General features: G+C 38.0%; 1 protein-coding gene across 2 annotated transcripts in view; it reads left to right on the forward strand.

The window, feature by feature from the left end:
* Positions 1-3785: 3785 nt before the first annotated feature.
* LOC131435963 (5-hydroxytryptamine receptor-like) overlaps positions 3786-12808 on the forward strand; it is a 494311-nt gene continuing 485288 nt past the window's right edge. For both annotated transcript variants that reach the window (XM_058604276.1, XM_058604277.1), the window contains exon 1: positions 3786-5368. The gene's annotated coding sequence lies outside the window, so the exon portion shown is untranslated. The remainder of the gene's footprint in view (positions 5369-12808) is intronic.

A 12808-nucleotide genomic window follows, 5' to 3' on the forward strand; every position in this document is an offset into this window, starting at 1 on the left:
AGATTGCTGAGATGACACAGATATCATATGGAAGTGTATTTACTATCCTTCATGAAAAATTGAACATGAAAAAGGTTTTTTCCAAGTGGGTGCCGCGATTGCTTTCGATGGAACAAAAACAGCAACGAGTCGATGATCAGAAAGCAGGTTATCGCTATTTACTCGCATCACAATAGATTTCTTGCTTCGTTACGTGACCATGGACGAAACATGGATACATCACTACACTCCAGAGTCGAAGCGGCAGTCATCTGAGTGGCGCACAGCTGGCGAAAGCCGTCCGAAGCGTCCGAAAACGCAGCAGTCAGCTGGCAAAGTCATGGCGTCAGTTTTTTGGGATACGCATGGTGTGATTTTCATTGACTACCTCGAAAAAGGTAAATCGATCAATAGTGATTATTATATTGACTTTTTGGTGCGTTTGAAGGGGGAAATCGCAAAAAAAAAACGACCGCACATGCAAAGAAAAAAACCCTTTTTCATCAAGATAATGCAACCTGCCACAAGTCGATGAAAACAATGGCGAAATTGAACGAATTGGGCTTTGATCTGCTTCCCCACCCCCATACTCGCCAGATTTAGCCCCCAGTGACTACTGGCTCTTTGCTGATCTTAAAAAAAAAGCTCCAGGGAAAAAGATTTGGCTCAAATGAGGAGGTCATCGCTGAAACTGAAGCTTATTTTGAAGCGAAAGACAAATTTTTTTATAAACATGGTATCGAAAAATTGGAAAAACGTTGGAACCATTGTATCACCCTAAAAGGTGGTTATGTTGATGAATAAAAAAAAAACTTGCAAAAAAAATGTTGTTTCCATTGTTAGTCTCGGGACTTCTTGATCCATGTTCCAAAAAATAAATTTATTTTTTTCCTGCACTGTATTAATTTTTTTGAATTCTCAGATAAGTGAAGAATTATAGTTTAAAGTATAAAAATTTTTAAATAAGAAATAATTTCTCCATATCCTCTCAAAGGTAGGGTAGTGTAAACTTTCTTTTCATCCTTCCATACAAAATATATGGCGCAATGACGATGTTTTGCGATTAGAGTTTTATATAGGTAGGAAAGGGCTGCCACTGTTCAATAGTATTTGATTTTATAGCATTTTTTCTCTACTTTTCAGAAACCACTATGCGATTCTGCACATTTCTGCACCTTAAAGGTTATTTTCAATAATTTGTGGGGACGAGAATAAAAATCACAGATACAAGGGCTTTTGTAACTGAAGTCGGTGTCAGTAAAAATTTAAAAAACGGCTTTATGATAAGTGAAATCAGAATATTTATAACATACATAACATAAAACACCTATATAAATGTCGTTATATGAATCTATATCAGACGTTGGAATAAATTATTTTATTATTTTTTTAGTGAGAGTATCTTTGCAGTCATGAAGAAAAAATACTATGCTTTGAAGATCTTCATATTGCGTCCGCTTTTCATGGAATGCTCTGTCCAAACGCATTCGAGTAGCTCATAATAAATAGCGCCCAGTTCATCCCACCACATGCACTTTTTCTGTTCTCTGGAACTTTCTTGTAGTCCATATATAAATTTCCAAATTTGAACCACGAAAACCACTTAATGCACTTTTTTTGTCATTTTTCATTTTAGATAGTTTAATAAGATACTTTAACATAATAAAAATTCACTATTATTAGTAAAGCGGTACTATTCAACCAAATTTTATTTTGTACTTGTGTTTGTGTTCTTTCATAAAGTCGAAAAACTTAAAAAATGCAAAATGCAGAGCATTTTCCAAAAATTAGAATTTTTGTTAAAACAAAAAAAAAACAACACTTTTTTGATTGTTACTCTCCCATCTTCAATCATAGTGCAATAAAGTACATCAGTTGTATGTTACAGCATATTAGACAATAAAAATAATAAAATAAGCCCTTCTGGAGAAAATTGATATTTTCAAGATATAAGAAAAAGTCTTTCTTTCTCTGTGTATACCTTTTCCACACAGGTTTAATCATTATTTTAAATATTAGTTGAAGCTCCTAATCAATCACGAAATAAATAAAAATACACAAGTTAATTTATTTAAAAAAGTCGTCATTTTCCAGTCCATAACCGAATGGTGCATCATGTCACTTTCAGGTGGATCGAATATTTTTTCATACGTTATCAAGATGGAAATATATTCAAAGACCTCAAATTATTAATAAAAAATCATCCAGCTGACGTTTATCGACGTATTTATGGTTTTTGCCAACTTTTGTATGGAGAGGCATCACTGTGCGACGTCTGCTTTCATCCATGCGTTGTTTTGAGAAAACTTAATTTTCGAGTTGTTTGTGGTTATCTCACACTGTTCAAAATATTATTATAAATTCCTGATCATATTTTTGATGAAATAGTGAAATAATTATGTTACTGCCATTAATACAAGTCGAGATATTCACGATCAAGTTCTGCCCATCCTTCCATATGGCTAATTTTTAAAAAGCGCCCCATAGTAAAGTAAGTCGTATTCACGCAAAAGTTAGGAGTGAGTGGGTATGTACAGTGAAAATGATTTGCTTCTCCCGAGCTTCATTGTCTTTGTTCATTGTACATTTCCACTCATTCGCTCAATCACGAAGTGCAACTACGGGCGATCTACTTCAGCTCAGCTCATCTTAAAACTGTTTTTGATTTTGTTACCCACTTTTAATGAGTGATTTTATGAACATTATTTTTTTTTTTCAACGCATCAAGAATTTGCTTTTGGAAGTGTTCATTAGTCGGACATGTTTTGAATTTTCCAAAGTTACAATCTTCTTAAGGATTTTCACATAGTGATAGTAGCAAAATATCTTCATAGTGATCCACATGACAGTTTTCAGTTCACATCAATGTGACCAACTGACCTCCTAAAATACAAAAAAGAAACACGATTAGATATACAATCTGGAAAAAAACACGATTAATTCAAATTGAAATAAATTTTGTCGAATTTTCCTATGTATGAGCCAATGTGCACTAATTACCGAACGCCATTAAATTTATATTTTCGTGGATGAGACAAACGCAGACAGTGTGGGTTCCACCAGAGCCTGCTAAAATACATAGTCGGATGTTGAGGCAACTTTATACATATATTTTAGCAGCATTTACGCACCCATTTTTCACCAGACGACGCTTTTGGTGTTACGGGTTGCTCAACTACATTACTATTACACTGGGGAATCTAGATCACCAACCACAATTTCCCAGCCAACGTGATATATGAACAACCCCTAACACAAGCCATGTCCATCAAGTAACCAACAAAGTACCATGCGCAAACACAAAAATGCATTACAAGATGTGCTACCGAACCAAACGACGGCGGTGAAACTTGGAACGGGATCGGCAAACTAGTCGATTTCTGCAACACCACGACCATCACCACCACCACCGTCCATTCCCTCTCACCTATCAATCGAGTCTAAAAATCAATAGAGACTTCTTCTTCTCCGAGCCGAATTTTCCGCTCGCTAATTTCTCTGGGGAAAATTACTCTCTGTTTCCGCCGGTCGCCCGACAGCTGAGAGTCATCATCAGTGCCACAGTGTCTCAATTCGCTCAGCTCTCACGACGGCGTTTGTTAGGAGGAACGTAACGAACGATAAGACACGCTGCTCTGGCGGCTCCCAACGAGATTCGTTTCGTACGCGTGTTTCATGTTTTTGTTGTTGTTGTTGTTGTTTTACGAACGGCTCCTTCATTCCAGCAGATAAACCTGCTGCTAGCTGGAACGGCACACTTTGTCATCCCGACTGGTGAATACCAGCCAGCTCAGCCAAAGCTTCTTCAGTAAGGGTGTTGCTTTCGATGCGTTCGCAACGTACTGCCGGAAGCTGAAAAAAAGAAAACCGTGTCGGGTCCTGTTCCAGCGGTCTGCTGGTGTTCAGCTCAGTTTTGTGTTGAATCCCGTTGTTTGTGCTCGACTCCTCAGGCAGGGAGAGATCCGTGGTGATAAGAACGTAAACGAAGGACGTGGTGGTGCTGCTGCGAGAGTTGATAGTGCTGTGATTTCGAGGTCTTGGATTGATTACGGTTGTTGGAAACCCGGATATGCCGTAGGACTATCGAGCGAACAGAAACGACAAACTGAACAGAACACGATATCACTGTTATTAAATACTCGTTGATGGAAGGCGACGGTTTTCGTCGGGAAAGTATACTTTCGGAACCGTAGGATACAGACAGACCAATCAAAACATCATCAGGAGCGAGTGTTTTGCGTTGTATCATTAGGATCGGGTGCGTGTGAGGCTGTGTGAGGCGTTATATTTTTTTGTTGTACTTTTCCGTGCGTAGAGAGTATCGTGAGTGTGTGTAATGTGATGAAATAGTCGTCTTAACTTAGCCGAGGACATCCTTAGAGCCTTTGGAGATTTGGCTCAAACCGTAGCTTAGGAAGCGGGCGTGATGCTGAGGGAGTCTCGCTAGACACAAAAGCCTACCCACAGGCTTGCCGCACAACGCAACGGTGGCGGTGGTTTTCCGTTAGATGCGAAAAGCGAACCTCCGATCCCCAGCTGTTGACAGTGAGCTCCCAAGTGGCTACACTAGTGAATAAGTGATGATGTGACGAGTTTGCATTGTACTCTCCTTTCGAGCTTTGCCGTTTCCCGTCCCGTTAGCGTTGATGGAGAACGGTAGCAACTTTAAAAGAATTCTGTTGAAAGCACCGAACTAGGAAGACAAAAGGCACCGTGGCAAGGAAGAGTTGTAAGATTCCGGAAAGTGCACTTTCGTAATGATTCAGCGGGAAAAAGTTTGCTAAAATATGGGACATAAGTGGATGAGAAAACATTTCCCAAATACTTGAAACAGGGGATTCAATATTTCAGCATCACCTGCGGTTTCGGATGATAGCACAAAGTTCACATAAGGGAAAAACCGAACAAAAAACTTTCATGCTTTTGCCGTGCTTTCGAACAATGAATAGCGATTCCGGGAAGGAAAAATCCTGTGTTGATTATTATTGTTATTGTTATTAGAAGACCGTGGGAAATTAACGAAAACCCTAACCGTTAAAAGCTTCCGTGCCGATTGCGGGATGTGGAGTTGAAGTGGTTTGAACGAGGACTAGGCTAGTGAGAATTTGAGTGGAACAAGTTCCACCTGCTGAACCGGTGCAAACGAGAACTTCCTCGTGTTGTTAAGCGGCCAAAGTCAAGCATACGGAAAGTGGTCGTGTTGTGATAGTTTTATTTTGTTTTTTTTTTTTGAATCGCAAGCCGGCTGAACCGGAAAGTGTTTATCACGCTATACTGGCTTCCGGTAGTGATCTATCGTTGTTCATGGTGAATTCATTCAGTTTACTCGAATTGGCTTCCGGAATCTGCTGAATCCTGAAAGTAACGAGTTATCTGGATTTTTGGAAAGGTAAGGATTGATGGATTCAAAATTTTCGTATTCTCATATTTCAGTGATAGAAACTATCGTAATCCTGTACAAAGTTCATTTCTGGCATTCAGAAGGGCCAAATTGTGGAATTCTCTACGATATTAAACACTGTTCGGAACATTTTTCTCGAACGCGATTCAGTTAAATGCCGACTTTATTCGCACTCGTTTGGTGCGAATTATTCTAGATTTGCATTAAACTGATGTTGTTTGTCTCCGATTTGCAAAGAAGTAATATTTATTGTTCTTCGGATAACATTTGGAGCCATGTTTTCGCATAATGTTCCCCATCGTTGTCCAGTTCTCGTTATTTTTTCCCCAATGCAAGCGATAAGCAGCAGAGTGATGCAATCGATCTTCTTTGCAGAGAAACTGCTCTGGTTTTGGGAACGTCTCGCAATTGATTCAATACTAAGCTGAACTCATGAAACTGGTACTGACCTCCGGTCTTTAACCAATCGGAATGATGCACTTGCTTTACTTCCTGATCGGTCATCTGCGCAGGCAATTAGCAAAAATTACGTTGATACGTTATATAAAACAAGAGCTATTCACGACCAAAAATGTATCACTCTCTCAGAGGATACATTTTGATAAGACGCCCCATAGTAAAGTAAGTCGTATTCCCGACAAAAAAAAAACAATTTTCTTGTTGCTGGTCGTGTGATAATTCTTAGCACAAACTTTGGACACCTCGCAGTGTGGAGTTACAGTGGGGTTCCGTACAACGCGGATTCGGTTTTGCCGGTATTCGTTGTTGCCGGATTCGTTATTGCCGGAGAACCGCGATAAACGGGACCCAGAGCAAATGGGATTTCGACTGATTGGGGCTTCGGTCGATAGATAGAGCCACACAATCTTCGGCAAACTTGTTGTAGATACTTAGACCAACAATTAAGTGTAGTTTGACAGACAATTAGTTGAGTGCTTGACTACACATTTTAGTTATCAGAGTTATGCTCTTATCAAAAAACTTTATGATATGGAGTTGTTTGTTTTGTTGGAAAGTTGTTAGGAATGTCAAAGTATACATTATGAAAACCATGTTAGTTAAGATCTTGTATACCGAATGGTCCAAACCCTGATGATATAGAATGTTGGTGTTTTCGAAAAGAATGTTTCGGAGCTCAAAACAGATCAAATAGTGTAAACAATATCTGAAAATAATCCAATTGGTGGCAATTCTCCAATTGGTGGCGCTAGTTGACTCATTCAGATGGTTTCTTAGACAAGTTGTTCTAGGGTTTCAATACCTATTAGAGGATTGCCTAAACAGTTCGTATTGTATCCAGTGTTGGTGATTGCCGAAAATTTGACAGAAGCTGCTATATTGCTATCTTTATTGTATAAAACATTTTCAATCCGGTAGAAGATGCTACAAGAACTCGAGTCTCTCAATGCATGAATCTTGAGAGAATTTTGCTACATTTCTTCGCTCCACTTCATACTCTAAGTATTTTACGCCCTTAAAAAAATTTAAAGTCTGATAATGATCGTTGCTGTGTGGAATTTCCCAAGAGAGAATCGCAAGTTGACAATTATCGCAGAAAATCGAATCGATGATTCAACTTGATGATTCTCATACTAGGTTGCAATATTCCAAAACCCTTGTGTGGAGCATTCACAGACATTTTCATAGACACAACTTATACAAAGGTTATATGCACATAGTTAGAATAAGCGGCAATAGTAAAATGATTCTATCGCAATTGTCAACTGCCTGTATAGAATCGGATCGCGAAACGAGAATAAGCGACCGTTTGTTGCTTCAGAGAGGATCCCCACAGCAGCGTGCTAATCTTTGATTCTCAGAAATGTCATCGAGAGAAATTCGCTCTCGCACTGGTGTCGATTCTATGTTAAATGAGCCATGCCGGGTGTTTGTTGTTGCGATGATTTCCGTTTCTCTTTGATGGCACTGATTCAATCGTTGAAGAGTTGCCAGTGAACGTTCTTTGATACGATAAAAACCATCCTTGATTGTATCTACAAGATAGTCTTCAGTAACTGAGTTGTTTACGAGAGTGATGTTATTGATCAGTTTTTCAATAAATTGAAGGAGGATAGACAAATCAAAAAGTGTTTTCTTAGAAGGCGTTAGTAAGCTACTAGAGTTTATGCAAGAATAAGCTATGGACATCTGAAATCTGAGGAACTTGAGAGAGTGAAACTCAAACTTTATTTTAATTTTTTTGATTATTTGTATTGCCAGTTATAATGACAAGTACATAAAAACTGATATTTATGGTTTTTTTTTCAATTTAATTTTATAACAAACACCAATTCATCAACATTTCTTGAAAACTCTTATAAATTGAGTAAATTTGGCGAATGATCATGAACGGTTGAAGTCGTTTATAAAATGAAACAAACAAACAAACAGTATAGTATGGAACCGTACTGTCTCCGGAGAGTTTTTGTGTGTTTGTAGCCACTAAAAGTGATATTTTAATTAAAATTAGTTGACACCTATCTCACCAGAACCGCGTTGAAAAAAGCACGAACAAAAATATATTGCATATATTGTTTCATCAGATTTCAGATGTCGATATTCATCCTAATACTCCAGTAGCTTACTAGCCTCTTCTAGTAAAACAGTTTTCAATTTGTCAATCCTTCATCAACTTCTTGAAAAGCTGATTGATAACATCACTCTCGTAAACAAATCTGATTTTGAGTTACAGAAGACCACCTTGAAGATACAATACGAACTGTATAGTCAATCATTTAATAGTTATTGAAACCCTAAAACAACTTCTCGAAGAAACCGTCTGAATGAGTCAATATGAATTTTCAACCATGAATTGCACACTAGCGCCACCAATTGGAGACAGTTATTGTTTACACTATTGTTTGTCTGTTTTGAGCTCTGGAACATTATTCTCGAAAACACCAACATTCTATCTCAACAAATTGCAAATTGCAAGATATTATAGAATCAATTTTCATTGGCAAAATTGTGATCCCACTAATGCCACTGGGTGGATAAGTTGCTAACTAATATGATTTCCATAATGTTCCGCTACATTCCGAACATTTTTATAGAAGACAAAATCGCTCTAAATATTTTAGTTTTCGCACTAGCGCTTAATTTTGATATTGAAATTTGTACCATAGCAAGCACACTAATTCCATCTGATGGAGTGATTCCGAAATATACTTTCAACTTGGTCATAATCTTTGAGTCTCTCGAAAAGTTGTTTGAAGATTCCAGATGCTAAAATATTCGCGATATTTAATGTTCAATCGGTTTTTTTTCCACTGTAAACTTATGAATTATTTCATGCTCTTTCCAAAGCGCCCCTGGCGGACTATTTTCTCAACTAATTGTCTATCAAACTACACTAAATTATTGGTCAAAGTATCTACAACAAGTTTGCCGAAGATTGTATAGCTCTATCTGTCAACCGAAGTGAGATAATCGTTCACAGCCCCAACCAATCGAAATCCCATGTGCTCTGTGTCCCGTTTATCGCGGATTCGCTCTTCACGCCCCCGGTGATCCGCGTTATACGAGACCCTTCTGTAGGTGTCATGATTTTCCGTTGAGAACAGGTCAGTTGCCGTTGTGGTATCGTTTTGTCCTCTGATGAAATAGTGCATTCGGCGTTTAATTAAACCCTTCTTTTGTCAGGCAACCCTTTTTGTTCTTTGGCCATTCCTCATTCGCGCGCGAAAACCGTCGCATTTACTACTGTCAGAGAGGTACCCGTTTGCCACATTGACGTCGAAACCATTGGCAGTGTAAAAGACCGGAAATTGTCAATTATCACAGTAGGCCTGTACTACTGATTACGATTTGCTTGTCGGCCGTTGGACCGTTCAATGAAGGACTGTCCTATGAGCAATTGTACTTGTGCTTTACCGAGAACTGAAGATTCATTCGATAAAATTATTAATTGTTTTCAAGTTTTGCTTTAGGCTTGTGTTAATGCACTAAAGAATTATTTTTTTCGCTGGTATCTTTTTGGCAGAACTGTTCATGAAAGATCACGCGTGAATCGTCAAACTTTTTCAGTTTGGTCTATAATTTAATCATGATCATCAACCGTCTTTTTAACGTAGGCCCGGAGGGCCGCGTGTCATATACCATTCGAATCAGTTCGCCGAGATCACAAAATATCTGTGTGTGTATTTATACATTCCTGTGAATTTCCTCAGAGATGGCTGAACCGATTTTAACAAATTCAGATTCAAATGAAAGGTCTTATGATCCCATAGATCGCAATTGTATTTTACCCCGATCCGACTTTCGGTTTCGGAATCAAGGGGTAATATGCACCAAACAATGTCACTCACTTTTCTCAGAGATTGCGTGACCAATTTCCACAAACATAGATCCAAACGAAAGGTCTTATGGTTCCATTGATCGCTATAGAATTTTATCTTTATTCGTCTTCTGGTTCCGGAATTACTAGGCAATATGTGCAAATCTATAAGAAAATGCGCACTCAATTTTCTTGGAAATTTCTCAAGCGGTTTGTACAAACTAAGATGTAAATAAAAGGTCTTGAAATTCTTTAAAAAGTCTCCAAAAAGTTTATCCAGATCTGACGTTCGGTTCCGGTTTTACAGTGCGATAAGGGTATTTTTGCAAAAGTGATGGCGAAATGAGGTGCCAATTTTTATGAAACTTGCTGGTTGGCATACCTTGTTAGTTGGTGGATATATAAATCTACTTAAGGACTACTAGTCTCCGGTTTCCGCTTACGAAAGCATAGGTAATACTGAAGAAAAGCATGATTCAAATTCAAGCTCTCTGTGTCTTAAAAGAGACTGTATAGTTTCATCCAGATCCCACTTCCGGATCCACAATCATAGGCCGATGAATGTCATAACTTTCAATCTGTCATGCAAAATTATGCAAAACATCACCGCCTAGTACACAGCGTGCTTTGTTCAATTTGGTTGCACGCTATACGGGTTGCCACATTTAAATCTATATTAACTTGACATAATTGTTTACAAAAAGGTGATGGTAGTTTATACCCTAAGAAAGTTTTTGTTTTCATTCAAGTTAGAAAAAATTTATGTTTTTGAAAATATAAGTAATATGAGAAAGGCACCATTAGAACACTAGGTGGATAAAAACAGGTTTTGCTTTTCTCATATAGAAAGGTTATGCAATCACTTGAAAAACCGACTAGTGAAAATTGACCCAGAGGGCCAAGTGTCATATACCATTCGACTAAGTTCATCGAGCTGAGCAATGTCTGTCTGTCTGTTTATGTGTTTGTGTGTGTGTGTGTGTGTGTGTGTGTGTGTGTGTGTGTGTGTGTGTGTGTGTGTGTGCGTGAGTGTGTGTGTATATGTGTCAAATAATCTCACTAGGTTTTCTCGGAGATGGCTGAACCGATTTTGATAAACTTAGATTCAAATGAAAGGACTCGTGGTCCCATACGGAATTCTTTAATTTCATTCGGATCCGACTTCCGGTTCCGGAGTTATAAGGTAAAGTGTGTTCAATATTGTACACCGTCACTTAAACTGTAACTGGAACAAAAACCGTAAAAAATGTTATAAACTGGACTCTAAACCTATATTCCCAATCTTAGGGTCAATTGAAAGGTCTTATGGTCCTACCAAAAATTACTGCATATTTTCGGATGCAACAAACATTTAAATCGTCATTTAAAGTGCGTACTAGTAGAGTTTGTATGTCACGTTAGTTGGTGGCCGTACGAACCGACTTTGATTATACCGGTTCTCGGGTTCCGGTGCCGGAAGTGCATATAATAGTGAACCCACTTCGTTTTCTTAAGGATGACCTACGCAATTAAAGCACTGTTTTGTTCTGTATGTTATACACAAACAATCTCTTGGTTTCTTTCAAAAATCGAAGAAAAATTTTTTGAATAGAATACCACATGTACATGAGAAAGGCATCATTACACCACTAGGTGAATTAAAACAGGTTTTTTCGGAATGAAATGCGTCACGATTTTTAAAATTGGTACTATTCAATTTCTTCTCCCATCCAGAAGGTTGGCATTGTTCATTTCGCTTCATCCATCAAGCTTTGTAATAACATTTTGCTTAGTGTTTTTTTGTTCTCATCTAATTTTTTTATTCAATTTTTGTTCTATTTCAATTGTTTTGGGTCGGTGTCGAAGTTTCGTCTTCATAATTGCCCAGAATGCTTGACTTAACTGAAGTTCCTGTGAGTATGATGGGTTCTTATTTTTTTGGTACAACATCGACTCCGTCGGCATGGTACCACTCCCACACGCTTTGAGTGTAGTGGCAAGATGCTAAATCGTACCAACACATAGTTAGTTTTATTACTTCCTTATTAATGATAAGCGACGCATCATCAGGTACTGTTACGTGTAAATCTCACCGTTGATTGACGAGGAGAGTGGTACAAATTGCCTGCCAGATCAGAAGTTTTTATGCAAGTTTCATACTTGCTCAGTAAGATGACAGATGTCGTTTTTAGTTTAGCTTGATCCTTCATGATGCAAAACGATTTGGTATGCTTTCAGTCATCTTACACTGGCATGTTAGCATCAGCTATTTGAAAGTACACACTTAAAAAAAACGAAATGATTTTATATCTTATTAGATGCACATAAATGGAGCGTCGCAATTCACGCAAAATTTACGTGGAAGAACATTTAACAGTGTGTCCTAAATTCCATGATATGAAATTAACTGAAATGAAAAAAAGAAACCTGATAGCGACCGTCGCGACTTGAACCGAGAATCATTTGATCATAAAGAACGTCTGTTGATCGACTGAGCCACAGAAGCACAATCTGCTTGGCTGATAAAAGGTGCATTTAAATTCATACAGTCCCACCTGCTAGCAGAGTTTAAGCTACAGTCGAAACCAGTAAAATTCATGTTAATCTAACATTAAATCATTACAAATGAAATTTTTCGTCATATGACAAATTAGATCTTTAAGAATTACATCCCCTCGCGATTTTGGCCCCAAACACTGCGATATTTTTATACGCCGTCGCTACTCAACATGTGAAAATTACTTCCACTAGATTTCCCAAAACAGTTCCGGTGATATTTTAGGTAAACGTACATGTTATTGTGAGAGAATCGACTCGCAAATCTCACACGTTCTGGCAACAAACAAGCAAAGCGAACTACGTTTGCATGTTTATTTACGTGACAATCAGCTGATTTTTGACGTTCTGATCATGCACGCCTGAAAATAGTTACCCGAAACTGTGTAAGATCCCACTCATCTTCAGAAAAAGTGGAACAACTCTAATTTAGAGTAACTCCTTAGTTGCTCAAATTTGAGTTCTTCCACTGGAAACGATGTTTGGGTAAAATTTACTCATTAACTGAGTAATGCTTCATTTGTACATGAGCCAAAATTTGAATAACTAGCACTCAAATTTTGAGTGATCTTTTTTTCACATATGTCGAATTTGCGTAAAAATTGCTCCTATTTCGA

The sequence above is a fragment of the Malaya genurostris genome, chromosome 3 (assembly GCF_030247185.1).
Source record: "Malaya genurostris strain Urasoe2022 chromosome 3, Malgen_1.1, whole genome shotgun sequence".
In the NCBI taxonomy this organism is placed as follows: Eukaryota; Metazoa; Arthropoda; class Insecta; order Diptera; family Culicidae; genus Malaya; species Malaya genurostris.